The 14,040-nt window shown below is 39.5% G+C and overlaps 1 protein-coding gene across 1 annotated transcript in view; it reads left to right on the plus strand.

Moving 5' to 3' along the window:
* Window positions 1–14,040, plus strand: part of LOC141748777 (NAD(P) transhydrogenase subunit alpha-like) — a 58,655-nt gene that overhangs the window by 24,234 nt on the left and 20,381 nt on the right. The gene's annotated exons all lie outside the window — the stretch shown is intronic.

Genomic DNA, 14,040 nt, shown 5'->3' on the forward strand with positions numbered 1-14,040 from the left:
GAGCACCTCTTTCTGACAATTTGGCTCACTGTCAGTCAATTTAATTTTCTTACTCTAGGCTGCCACATGCAAGAGACATGCAGGCAATCCATTTGAGAGCAAAATAACACACCTGATGTATCTGTATTGAAGCTTTATATTACTGCCTGTTAATGGATTATTCAGGACTCCCACAGTATCCATTGGCGTTTTTTTGGAAGGCTAGTTAAAGCATGAAAGAATTGAGGGAATCAAAATCAGTGTCTATCTTTGAGATGGGAGAGAAAGCAGCTACAATACTATAGACAAATCAACTTTGGTCCAGTTCACATAAGAAGAAATGTTGTCACAAATGACCAAAGTATTTGTAAAAATGTGAAAAATTAGATGATTAATAGTCAGAACAAATTTGTCATGGGGAAATTGTACCAAACTAGCTTACTTTCTGTCTGCCAGAGAGTTAGCAGGCCCTGTGGCTAGAGAAGCGGTTTGACATTTATCTTGACTTTGAGGTTTTTGTTGCATTCTCATAAGCAGGCTGATAAAATTTAGTCTTGATGCATCAACTGTAACATGGGTATTGGTCTTTTTTGTAGAAGTATTTGGAGTTAGGTATCAATGCTTTTCTCTCAAAATGGGAAGTTAAGTATTGAGTAAGGTTTGGCAGGAAACAGTCTTGGGTCAGATGCTACTTAATGTCTTCATTAATGATCTGGATGATGGAATAGAAGACTTACTGAATTTACATTTGGGGTGAAGCTGGAGGGCACTGAGGCTTTATTCTAGGAGAGTATTTAAACTGAAAATTATCTTTGCAAGGTGGGAGGCACTCTGAGGCTGGGGGGGGCGGGAAGTAGGATACAAGTAACAGGGATGACAGCAAGCTCCCACACTTAGAATTTAGGAAAGACCTGCCTAAGTACCATAATGGCAACAAATGGGTAAGTCACAGTTTTGTAGAAAAAGATCTTGCTGTTAGTGTGCTAAGATTCAATGGGAGTTGAGAGTGCTGCAAAGTTGTAAGGAAGCGATCAGTCTCACAGGGTGCATAATGACGATGACAGCCTGCACGACATGTGAAGTAATCAGTCTGGTCTGTTTAAGTTGGGTATGGCCTCAACTTTACTATGATAAGTTTTGGTTCCCCGCTTTAAGGGAAGACGTGGACCAGTTGAAGAGAACGCCAAGATAAAGAATAAGAATGATTACGTGTTTAGGAAACAGGACTTACAGGGAAAGAGAAGTGGAATCGTACTTTCTTCACAAAGGCAAGCTTTTGTATCAGGCCTTGGATAGGTAAAAAGCTGTTGCAAAACCAAAATTGCTTTATGTCTTTTGTGAGTAAGATGTATAAATGCAGATAAATTAAATTAGATACTTGGTAAATTAAGATAGTAGGGAACAGAATATATTTTCTCAGATGGTGAAATATCCACAATTCTTGATATTTCCAGCAATTTCTTAGGTAGACTTCATACTATTTTGAGGCAGAAGGTGGGATATATGATGTCTTGAGTACTTTCAAGTCCTAAGATTCCATGAAAACAGTTTATTTATTTACTTACTGATTTTATTGGTTAACATTTGGTTTCAATCTTAAGTGTGATTTTGTTAGAAAAACTTTCATATGGAAATGTTTGATTCTTGCATATCCTGGGGCAAGAAACACCTGTAGTGATGATGACTTATAACAACTTAGCTCACCAGGTCAGTGAAAGTACATTTAAATTGCAGTGGTATACACACATAGCTGTATGATGTATTGGTTTACACCTGGATAAGATCTGGGGTGCCTGCTAAAATGAAATAAAGATTGAACTGTCATGTTGTTCACTACTTCCAGAAAGTAAAATACTTACGTCAAAAGACGGAAGTACTGCATAAATTGAAAATGAGGAAAAAATGATGTTATGTATAGAAATATGGAGAGGAAGTAGAGCTTCTTGATGTGTTGCCATCCATATATCCTGTAATATTGCTATATCTCAAACTGCTTCTAGGTGTTGAGATAATATCTTTAGCCAAAATCTGTTTGTTAATCAGGGTAAATTACTTAAAAAAAAATAAAAAATATGTAATTTGTGTCACTTGCACACTGGGTAAAATTGGAAGATAATTAACCCCATGCAGTATTTTGTCACTTGGATTTATATTAAAATTCTCCATTGAATTTGTAATGGGTAAGAAAGCAAGTTAATTTTTTCAGGTTTAGCATACCTGTTTCATCCCAATACTGACATGAAAGGTGACACTAACTTTACCATTTGCTATGAAATCTCTATACTTAATTTGTATATGTAATCTGTATGCTTAGAATATTTTGAATAAACAAAAAATTAACTTTCTACAGTTAATTTTCATGAAATACATCAGTGACAACTGAGAAGTTAGATTGTACAATCTAAAATACAGGATGTGGTGATGTCGTAATAAGGTATTATTCATCTGTCTTGGGAAAGTCTGAGAATAAGTCTTACTCAATGCAATAATTTTTTAAAAACCCAAAACATAATTCTTTCTTTTACGTCATAGGTTAAGTGTTTCATTTTTTGCTGTGAAGCAGATTGATTTCAGTAGATTTCATTTTTAAGTGACTGAGTAATGTTCTGTAAGGATGAATGCTTAAGAATTTCCCCTCAAAATCATTCCGTTCATGTGGGTTTTGGTAGTCCTTATGAAGAAATATTGTTCTATAAAGAAATTGCTTTCACAGTACTGTTGATGTGCTCATAGATTATTTTTTGGAGAAGCAAGGGTGCATTAAGGATGCCATGTTAACATTTCAAAACATTATGATATGACATCTTTAATGTCTGGATATTTGTATTATAACAGTATTGTATTTACATATTGTTCTTTCAAATGAGCAATGCTTATAGAATACTGTTTTTTATTCTGTTATTGTTTAGTGTGTGGTTCCCTCTTTTGCAGACATTTTTTCTCACGGTGTCCCTCCAGGTGATAATTGACCTCTTCCTAAAAAAAAAAGTCTGAGACAAGGGCAACTGTAATACCTTGTGAAAATGTTTTTCTGACTCTGAAGGAAGTAACTGAATTGGTTCAGGCTACATGTCTAAAATTTAGGTATCTAGAATTAGTCAAAATTACTTCCACTCATGAGTACCTCAAGCTGGGCACCTAGAAAATGAGAAACTTGTACACTGTGAGAAGGTAATTTTTTTCAGTCTTTAATGTAAATAAATAATTTAATATTAAAAAAATAGGGAGATCATTTGCATCCTTGCTAATGGTGCAGACTTACAAACAGGCCCAAGAGCCACAGCAATAGTAGTAACATGATGGTAAGGCAATTTGACAGGACATTCCTACCGAGACAAGTAGGACAGGGCAATTTGACATGACACTTCTGCTCCAAGAAATAGGACACTCGGAGAGTGTGTGCGAAAGAGCAAGGATAGCACCAATATTAGAAAGGAAATGGTACCAGCAATGCAGAAAAGTTTCTTTACTTAACTTTGTCTATAACATTCATGTAACTTACAATAATAGTGTAAAAATAATTCTTCCAGTATGAGGATCCAACCAAGTCTTAGGGTGAGTAGTTAAGGATACTGGCTGAAGTTTGTTTGCCTAGGTTATCTTATTTGCGGCCTAAAATCTGAATGCTTTACACTGAAGGAGGAAATCATTACATATTTTGTAATCAGTCTGTAAAGGCCTTTTGCTTTTTAGCTTTATTTGAAGGATGCTGCCTATATAAAAGTGTGGTAGTGTTTGGCTGTGATACAAATTAAATTCACAAGTGTGCTGAAAGAACTCAGGCTGCTTGTGCATCTCTTCAGAAAGAAAATGTGGGTAGGGTTTAGATGAAAGCTGCTGCTTGTTTCGCTAGACCAGTTAGGAGAGAACTTGGCTTACAACGTGTGATCGCAGTTTTCAGAAAAAAAAGGGTTATGTAAGCTTATTCAAAATATAATAGAATTTTGTATACAGAGAATTAGTTAGAGGCTTTTAGTATTAGGGAGCTCAGTCCAAAGGAAAAGAAAACAATTAATTGTATTTTTGACAGAGGCCACTCTTATGATTTCTGTAGGTTGTCAGCCCTGAAGCTCATTCAGATGGCATGGTGTGCAATGGAACACACAATATAAATTGCAAAACGGACATCAAAGGAAAAATTAATGAGTATAGGAAATTTGTGCTCGATTTCCCCCCCTCCCATCAGTGTATACACTGGTGGTGGTTAAGGAAACTACATGAAGGAAGAGAAAGATGAAATGTCAGAGTAAATAAATTCTGCTAAATCTCCAGGGAAGTGTAGACAGCAAGCAGAGCTGTAGGATCTTGGTGTCACAGAGGAGTTGGTGTTCTGTGACAAATATAGATGAACACGCTAAGTGTGCTATTCTGTAAGCATTTATAAGAGCTTGTTTGTTTACTTAAAGCCCAGTTGGATTGGATGCTTATTGTATTTCAACTCCTAATAAGGACAAGATTAGGTCATGAATCTCCCTGATAAACATGAGTATATACGTATGCTTTGAGGAACACTGCTGATCTACAAAGCCTTTTTTCTTGACTAGAATCATAGAATGGTATGGATTGGAAGGGACCTCTAGTCCAACCCCCTGCTATGGGCAAGGACATCTTTTGCTAGAAGACCCTTTAAGTATGAAAGGTCTCCTCAGGGCCTTCTCTTCTCCAGGCTAAACTTCATAGTCTGTCTTCATAGGAGAGGTGTTCCAGCCCTGATCATTTTTGTGGCCCTCTAGACCTGTTCTAACAAGTCCCTGTCTTTCCTGTGCTGACAGCTCCAGAGATGGATACGGTACTCCAGGTGGGGGTCTTCACAAGAGCAGAGTAGAGAGGGTAGAATTACCTCTCTCAATCTGCTGTCCACAATTCTTTTGATGCAGCCCAAGATACAGTTCAGGCTGCAAAAAACCATTGCCAGCTCATATCCAGTTTTTCATCCACCAGTATCCCCAAGTCCTCTTCCACAGGGGTGCTCTCAATCAATTCATCTCCCAGCCTGTAATGATATTGGGGTTTGCACCAACCTGGTGCAGGACCTTGTGCTTGGCCTTGTTGAATCTCATGAGGTTCGCATAGGCCCACTCCTCAAGCCTATCAGGGTTGCTCTGGTTGGCATCCGTTCTTTCAAGGTATCAACTACACCATTCAACAAACTAGTTGAGGGTGCACTCAATACCATTGTCTGTGACTGACGAAGATATTAAATAGTATTGGTCCCAGTATGGACCCTTGGGACAGCACTCATTAGTGGTTTCCATTTGGACATTGGCCTGTTGCATATAACTCTTTGCATGTGGCCATTTAGCCAACTCCTTATCTAACAGTCCATCCATCAAGTCCATATCTGCAACTTAGAGGCAAGAATGTTGTGGGGAACTGTCAAAGAAATCCAGGGAGATGACATCAGTTGCTCTTCCCTTGTCCACTGATGTAGTCACTGTATCATAGAAGGCCACTAGATTAGTCAGGCGTGACTGGCCCTTAGTGAAGCCATGTTGGCTGTCTCTAATCATCTCTCTGTGTTCCATGTGCTTTGACATAACTTCCAGGAGGATTTGTTCTGTGGTCTTACTGGGCATTGAGGTGAGGCTGACTAGTTGGTAATTCCCAGGGTCATCATTATACTACTTAAAAATGGGTGTGATAGTCCCATTTTTCCAGTCACTGGGGACTTCACCTGACTGCCATGACTTTTCAAATATGATGGAGAATGGCTTGATAACTACATCAGCCAATTCCCTCAGGACCCGGGGGTGCATCTTGTTAGGTCCCATAGACTTGTTTATGTAATGAAACTGTCAATTGCATGAATTGAGATGCATGGTCATTCATGCAGTTGTATATAAAACAAAAGTTTTAGAGGATAACCCTTCTCAGCTTGTCTTCATCAGGCCCATTTTCTTGCCTTCCTTTTGGTTTCATGTTGAGTCTTTCAGTATCTATAAATAGGAATGCTAATAGGTGTACTGTTCTTGAAATTTTTTAAGGAAACAAAAACCCCACAATCTCTCCCCCAAATCTACCTGTGATAGCAAGGATTTACTTTGTGATGCTGAACAACTTATAGCTCCTGGGCTGCATTTTTCCGCTGGTCTGAGACTGATTTATCTGCATCTAATTCTATGAACCTAGGGGTCTGAATTCTAAAGTGACTAGAGCCTACTTTGTACACTAATAGTGATGTAGGCTGCCTTTAAGACTTTAAGACTGTATGTGATTCCAGAAGATCATCTTAAGTTATGTTGGGCTAAAATAATGATTCTGACAGCATTTTATCACTGAGACGCCAATAAAGAGAGGATAAAAGCACGTATATCTGTCTGTTTCACAAATGTCAGACTACCTCCTGAGGAGCAATGTATCTGGTATAAGTTAAAACAGCCATTTGGCCACTCTAATAGTTATATCTGGGAAACAATCTTGTGCATAAGACGACCAAGATTAGGAATCCTCTACAGTGACATTACACCACTTTTTTACATCCTTTTTTCAATTTCATTATTTATTCCTTGGCTAAAGCTTTTTTCTGCATTACTTGGTTATCGCTGTGATATTGTGATAATCTTCTCTGCACTGTGAACTGAATTATTGGGTATTTCTCAACTACAAATGCATCACTACAAAGTTCCAAGCAATGTTTTTTGTAATTAAACTCTGTTTCCAGTTTACTTTACTTTGCTTACATTATCTGGTTAGGCAATCATTGTCTGGAACATAATGAAATAATCTAAACTACTGTTCTTGTAAGAATAAACCAAACAATAATTAATATGCCATTGTTTCCTTAGGGACATTCTTCAAACATTTCAATGAAAAAGTTGAGAAGACATGAAGAGAAATCAATAGAATATGGAAATCATGTTGCCATAAACGAGTATTCTAACAGTGTATTTCATTCAAAATGCTTAGAGAATGTTAAAGAGTTAAATAAAATATAAAAACTAAAAGATTTCCTATGGCAGGAAGCCTTTAAAGCAAAAGTTTAATGAATCATGTGAGGAATATTGCTCAAGTTCAGTTCCTGTTTCTAAAATCAAATGAGCTAGACCTTTACAAAATTGTTGTTATTAAGGGTGTGTGCTTTTGTGTACGCGTGTGTGTATGCAACTTTTTTATTCAGTCTACTGAAGACATAATTAAACTAGATTAACCCAGCAAATGTGCTGCAGTGTAACAGCCGTATTTTTTTACTCTAATCAGTGGTAGACTTTTGAAAGGCAGAGTAAATAGACAAACAATATGGCTGCAATAAGGCTCACTGCCACAGATACTCCTAGATGATCTTGAGGTAGCTGCTTTAAAGCTAATCGTGTGAGTAGCTGAAAATCAGATTTCTAAACTTTTTTTCATAGTGTCTATTGCATTACTTTCTGTTCCTAAATGAGGCCTTTAAACCTCTATACAAATAATGACAACTTTCCCCCAAACCAAATTAAAAAAAACTCCAACAGCAAGAGATATGCTAACTCTTCTCTAAAGCATACTGGAAAAGGCATTTCATACTCTTAATGCTTCTGTGTTTAGAATAGGCTTCATAGATTAAGTCATGGTTGAGAAGATGGTGCTTTCTTTTGCTGGATACTCTACCTGTATGTAAATGAATTATAAATATTCAGTGCCTTGCTCTATATACCTCCAATATATTTGCTTTCCCACTGAAAGCAATGGCAAAACCCCAAAGACTACGTTGATGTATTGTTGGATGTCATTGTTCAGCTAGAATAGAAATATGTTTTTAAAATGCCTATATTTTTTTCTTCACAAATCTTTAATTGACTTTCCTGTTTTTTGACTATGAACTTCTCAATGAAGGGCTATCTTTTCATGAATTCCTAGAAAACTGTTAGTATATTCTGTGAACAGCTATGGGCAAATAACAATAAGTGGCTAACCCTGAATAGCCACTATTTTTTTTATTAGATCTTAAGGCATATTGCAAAAAATATTGCTTTACCCAATGTATATCATATAATTTTTTATATTTTTCCCCAAACTAATCTGTTGGAGTTCCTTTAGAATATAAGATGACATAGGGATGTGGTTTAGGTTGCTGCCAACTATATCCAGACTGAGAAGAGCTGTAGAAAATTTTAATTTTCTGGAGGAGGTTTGACTTGGGTGCACCAAATGCTTGTTGTAAAGGGATTTTAAACCTTTAAGGGTATGACAGACAGATTATGTCAGCAAGGAAGAACTCTAAATTATTAGAATAAGTGCATGATCTGAGATCTATGTGGAATGAAATAATAAAACTATTATTACAAGGAGAATGCATGTAAATGTAGAAAGCAAAATCTACTACAAACAAATGTCCAAGTTCAACAGTATGTTGAACTATGTGGGAGGCCTACTACATACGATGCAGCTAAAGAAGATTTTAAACAAAAGAATTGTACAAATGATTTTCAGTAATTTACAATTATCTATCTTTTCTTTCCTAATGGAAGGACATAAGACTTGTGCGTACAGCAAAGATACTTAATTAATGAATTTACTGACCTGCAGAAAAGAGCATGATTGTAACTAATCTTGTACATGTACACTGGCTCATAGTCTTAATGAGGTTGTAGATTTGTTTTAGGGCATGATGCATGATTATTCAAAACTATGTTACTAGAAAGTCCCAGGAGCATGAAATTCAGAAATATTCCTGTGGTTTTGCTGATGGTACCTAAAAAAATTTAATTATTAACCTACTTCATATGCATTGTCGTTAAAACCAAAAAATAAAGGCAATTATCCAAATTCTTCAAATGCAGTGGTAAAGTTTCCTGTAATTAGTCTTTCTGCTGTACAAGTGAAGGACTTAAAGTTACCCCCTGCTAATGTTAATTATTCTTAGGCAAGCATTCCATATTTGAGTGTGTTATTTTCTATAAGGTCATTCAGTGATTTCCTGTCTGTAGTCTGTTGTATTGTACATAGTAATACCCAGTGTACTTTGGACCATTTAGCGAAATGTGCTCAAAGGAGGGTCACGCCTGAAATAGGTATGGTTTGCAAGTGAAGAAATTATTCATGGGAGCTCATGCAGCTCCGAATTTGTGACAGTGCTGTGTTTCATTACTACAAATTTGAAATGAATCATCAGTTTGGCAAATGAAATGAAGAGGTCTATAAGGGAAAAAGAATAACACTCAGCTCCAGATTCCATTCTAGCTTGATTCTTTAGGATTAGAGCAATGTTGTTTGTTTTTTTTGTTGTTGCTTCATAGAATCACAGAATAGTTAGAGTTGGAAGTGACCTTAAAGATCACCTAGTTCCAACTCCCTGCAGGGACACCTCGCACTAGACCAGGTTGCTCCAAGCCCCATCAAACCTGGCTTTGAACACCTCCAGGGATGGGGCATCCACAGCTTCCCTGGACAACCTGTTCCAGTGTTTCACCACCCTCACAATAAAGAATTTATTCCTAATATCTAATTTAAATCTATCCCCTTTAGGTTAAATCTGTCATCCCTTGTTCTGTCACTACACTCCCTGATAAAGAATCCCTCCCCATCTTTCCTGTAGGCCCCCTTTAAGTACTGGAAGGCTGCCATAAGGTCTCCCCAGAGCCGCCTTTTCCCCAGGCTGAACAACCCCAACTCTCTCAGCCTGTCCTCATAGGAGAAGTGCTTCAGCCCTCTGATCATCATTGTGGCCCTCCTCTGGACTTGTTCCAACAGGCCCATGTCCTTCTTATGTTGGGGACCCCGGAGCTGGATGCACTACTCAAGGTGGGATCTCATGAGAGTGGAGTAGAGGGGCAGAATCACCTCCCTTGACCTGCTGGCCACACTGCTTTTGATGCAGCCCAGGATGCAGTTGGCTTTCTGGGCTGTGAGCGCACATTTCCATCTCATGTTGAGCTTCTCATACACCAACATCCCTGTCTTGTCAGGGCTGCTCTCAACCCATTTTCCGACCAGCCTGTATTTGTGCTTGTGATTGCACCAGCCCACGCGCAGGACCTTGCACTTGGCCTTGTTGAATTTCATAAGGTTGGCATGGGCCCACTTCTCAAGCCTGTCCAGGTCCCTCTGAATGGCATCCCTTCTCTCCAGTGTGTCAATCACTCCACACAGCTTGGTGTGGTTGGCAAACTTGCTGAGGGTTCACTTGATCCCACTGTCCACATCACTGACACAGATGTTAAACAGCACTGGTCCCAGTACTGACCCCTGAGGAACGCCACTCATCACTAGTTGACACTTTGACATCGAGCTGTTGACCACAACTCTTTCAATGTGGCCATCCAGCCAATTCCTTATCCACCGAGTGGTCCATCCGTCAAATCCATTTCTCTCCAGTTTAGAGATAAGGATATTGTGTGGGACAGTGACTTCATGGTGCTGAAGAAACTTTTTTTTCCCTTTGGGAGGCAGTTACAGTAGTGAGCTTTGAAATGATTATGAACTTAGGCTGAAAATACAGGTGTTCCAATGACCAGTTTACCAGTGGGGAGAAGTTAGAGCCGGAACGGATCTGCTACACAGGATTGCTCTCAAGCTACACTCTGACAATTTATCTTATGCAGATTTGAATCCTGATGATTCTAGGGCTGCCAGAACTGCTTTCTGCATATATAGATAATAAAAAGATCATAGAATAGAATCATAGAATGTGTTGGGTTGGAAGGGACCTTTAAAGCTCATCTAGTCCAACCCCCCTGCAGTAAGCAGGGACATCTTCAACTAGATCAGGTTGCTCAGAGCCTCATCCAGCCTGGCCTTGAATGTCTCCAGGGATGGGGCCTCCACCACCTCTCTGGGCAACCTGTGCCAGTGTCTTGCCACCCTCATTGTAAAGAACTTCTTCCTAACGTCTAATCTAAGCCTACCCTGCTCTAGTTTAAAACCATTGTCCCTCGTCCTGTCGCTACATGCCCTTGCAAACAGTCCCTCCTCAGCTTTCCTGTAGGCCCCCTTCAGGTACTGGAAGGCTGCTATAAGGTCTCCCTGGAGCCTTCTCTTCTACAGGCTGAACAACTGCAGCTCTCTCAGCCTGTCTTCATAGGAGAGGTGCTCCAGCCCTCAGATCATCTTTGTGGCCTTCCTCTGGACCTGCTCCAACAGTCCATGTCCTTCTTGTGCTGAGGGCTCCAGAGCTGGGCACAGTACTCCGGGTGGTGTCTCACGAGAGCAGAGTAGAGGGGGAGAATCACCTCTCTGGATCTGCTGGCCACGGTTCTTTTGATGCAGCCAAGGATGCGATTGGCCTTCTGGGCTGCAAACGCACATTGTTGGCTCATGTCCAGCTTTTCATCCACCAGTACCCCCAAGTCCTTTTCCGCAAGGCTGCTCGCTATTGCATCATCCCCCAGCCTGTATTGACAACGAGGACTGTCCCGACCCAAGTGTAGGACCTTGTACTTGGCCTTGTTGAACTTCATAAGGTTTGCTTGGGCCCACCTCTCTAGCTTGTCCAGGTCCCTCTGGATGACATCCAATCCCTCTGGCACGTCGACTGCACCACTCAGCTTAGTGTTGCCGGCAAACTTGCTGAGGGTGCACTTGATCCCACTGTCTGTGTCACTGATGAAGATGTTGAACAGCACTGGTCCCAGTACGGATCCCTGAGGGACACCACTTGTGACCCCTCTCCATCTGGACATCGAGCCATTGACCACCACCCTCTGGGTGTGACCATCCAGCCAGTTCCTTATCCACTGAACAATCCACCCATCAAATCCATAGCTCTCCAACTTAGAGAGAAGGATGTTGTGGGGGACCATGTCAAAGGCCTTGCAGAAGTCCAGATAGATCATATCCGTAGCTCTCCACTTGTCCACTGATGCAGTCACTCCATTGTAGAAAGCCACTAGGTTGGTCAGGCAGGACTTGCCCCTGGTGAGGCCATGCTGGCTGTCTCGAATCACCTCCCTGTCTTCCATGTGCCTTAGCACAGCTGCTAGGAGGATCTGTTCCATGATCTTCCCAGGCACAGAGATGAGGCTGACAGGGCGGTAGTTCCCAGGGTCCTCCTTTCTACCCTTTTTAAAAATGCGTGCGATGTTTCCCTTTTTCCAGTCGCCAGGGACTTCACCTGACTGCCGTGACTTTTCAAATATCATGGAGAGTGGCTTGGCAACTACATGAGCCAGTTCCCTCAGGACTCTGGGGTGCATCTCATCAGGTTCCATAGACTTGTGTATATTCAGGTTCCTTAGGTGGTCACAAGCCTTGTCTTCACTAAAGGTTTTCTCGGTTTCGAGATGAGGTTTTTTTTCCCCCAAAAGCAGCTATGGGAAGAATTGTATTGACAAAAATAGCAGGTTTAGAATGCTTTTTATCAATGTGGTCTATACTGCACAAACTTTCAGAATAATATTTCACTCTAAGGTAATAAGCATAGTTGCTTGTATGACTCTGAATCAGTGATAGGTCATGCAAGAGATTTGAGGATTCGGCCTTTTCAAATTTGTTATATAAATGAAAATACCGTTTCCAATATAAAACTCAAATCTGATTCTTGAAGGCCAGCTGCTAGTCTGTAGTGCTGTCATAACATCAAAGAATGAAGTCAATATAGATGGCCTGTAGAATTGACAACAGATCGAAGGCTAGTGCTGAAAACCAGTTCCCCCTATATTGTGCAACCAGTTTGCAAAGTACTAAGAATGTTCTTATGGATAAAAAAAATAAATGAAAATGAGAACAGTGGTTTTCTGTTTGATCTTAAAAGAATCTAGGATACAAAAATTACTGTGGGTTATATCTTTTGTTTCTTATATTTGTATAATTCCATTAACCATATGGGGTAGAACAGGATATAGGTTAAGCACTTCCAGAAACTGCGTTTGCTTCTCCTTTGGATTACTTAGATCTTGCATCGAAGGTATTCTGTGCTTATTTCATTCCTTCCTAGAGTAAATGGGCAGGGATTAGAGGGAAGTTTTGCCTTACTTTACCTGCTACTCATTAACCAAGCAACTGAGATACTGCAAGTGCACTGTGTATAGTAATTGCTGATAGCGATGAATTACTGCCTTCCTCCCGAAGGACAGGGAAGAGCTATTAATTTGAGGAGTGTATTTGAAGCATATTTTCTTTCTTTAACAGTTGGTTATGTATCTTCCCAGGATTGTAACAAAAAGCTTCTATTTTCTGTAGCACTTTATGTATAAAGGTTTTCCTTTTTAATGAAAAAAAAAGTATTTTCTTTTAGTTTTATCTTAATGGCTTGAAAATAGCATGCACAAACATGCAGGATAGAACTGAGATTTTTCCAACGAACTTATTATGATACTTAGTAGAATTATAAATACTGGCAGTTACTTCCTTAGTGTCACTTAGAGTTCTTAGAGTTGTTCCCAGCTTTGCTCTAATACCATGTGTATATGTCTTGAGCAAAATATGCTCTGTACTAAATGGCTTTGTTTAGTGTGTTTCTAATAGAAATGTCCCTGCTGCATGTATCTGTTTGGTCTGTGTAATCTCTTGTAGAATGTTTTCTGGCATTGAACTAACGGTGCATGTTTAAGCAAGCCTGCTTTAGTATTTGCATCTGTGCTAGAAATTAATGTATAGCTTGGGGTATCCTGAGTTAATTATGGGACAACCAAGTTTTAATGAGATGTATGCAATCAGGCATTTGATTGTGTATAGTATTTAAGAAAAACATTATTTGTGGAAAAAAACTTTTGTGAAATGATGTGGGTATGGATGTGGTGAAACACTTGATTCCTTCATTTAATTAGTCTATTTTGGGGCCAAATATCAGGTCTACCTGACGTTTGTGAGAACATTCCTGTTGAATTGGACAGGAGCAGTTCTTGGATGAAATGGATTCATCTTTCAAGGCATGTCCCTGTTTTTCTGTGCGTACTACTTTAACAGACAGCATTGGGTTTTGATGATATTCTGGAGGATCAAGCCATAAAGGTAAATCTAAATAGTTCAGGAAAGCAGTACGCAGCCCTTCTATCACTTAAACTCTGTTTTGAAAGCACAGGCGGGATTTGTGTGATACGTAGTCCTTGAACCAGGGCTTAGAAAACCAGCTTACGTGAAGTCAATGAAAATCTTCCACTGCCTGTAAGGGATAGTAAGGGAGGAGAATAACAATCAAGGACTTCATCC

The sequence above is a fragment of the Larus michahellis genome, chromosome 9, assembly GCF_964199755.1.
Source record: "Larus michahellis chromosome 9, bLarMic1.1, whole genome shotgun sequence".
Taxonomy (NCBI): domain Eukaryota; kingdom Metazoa; phylum Chordata; class Aves; order Charadriiformes; family Laridae; genus Larus; species Larus michahellis.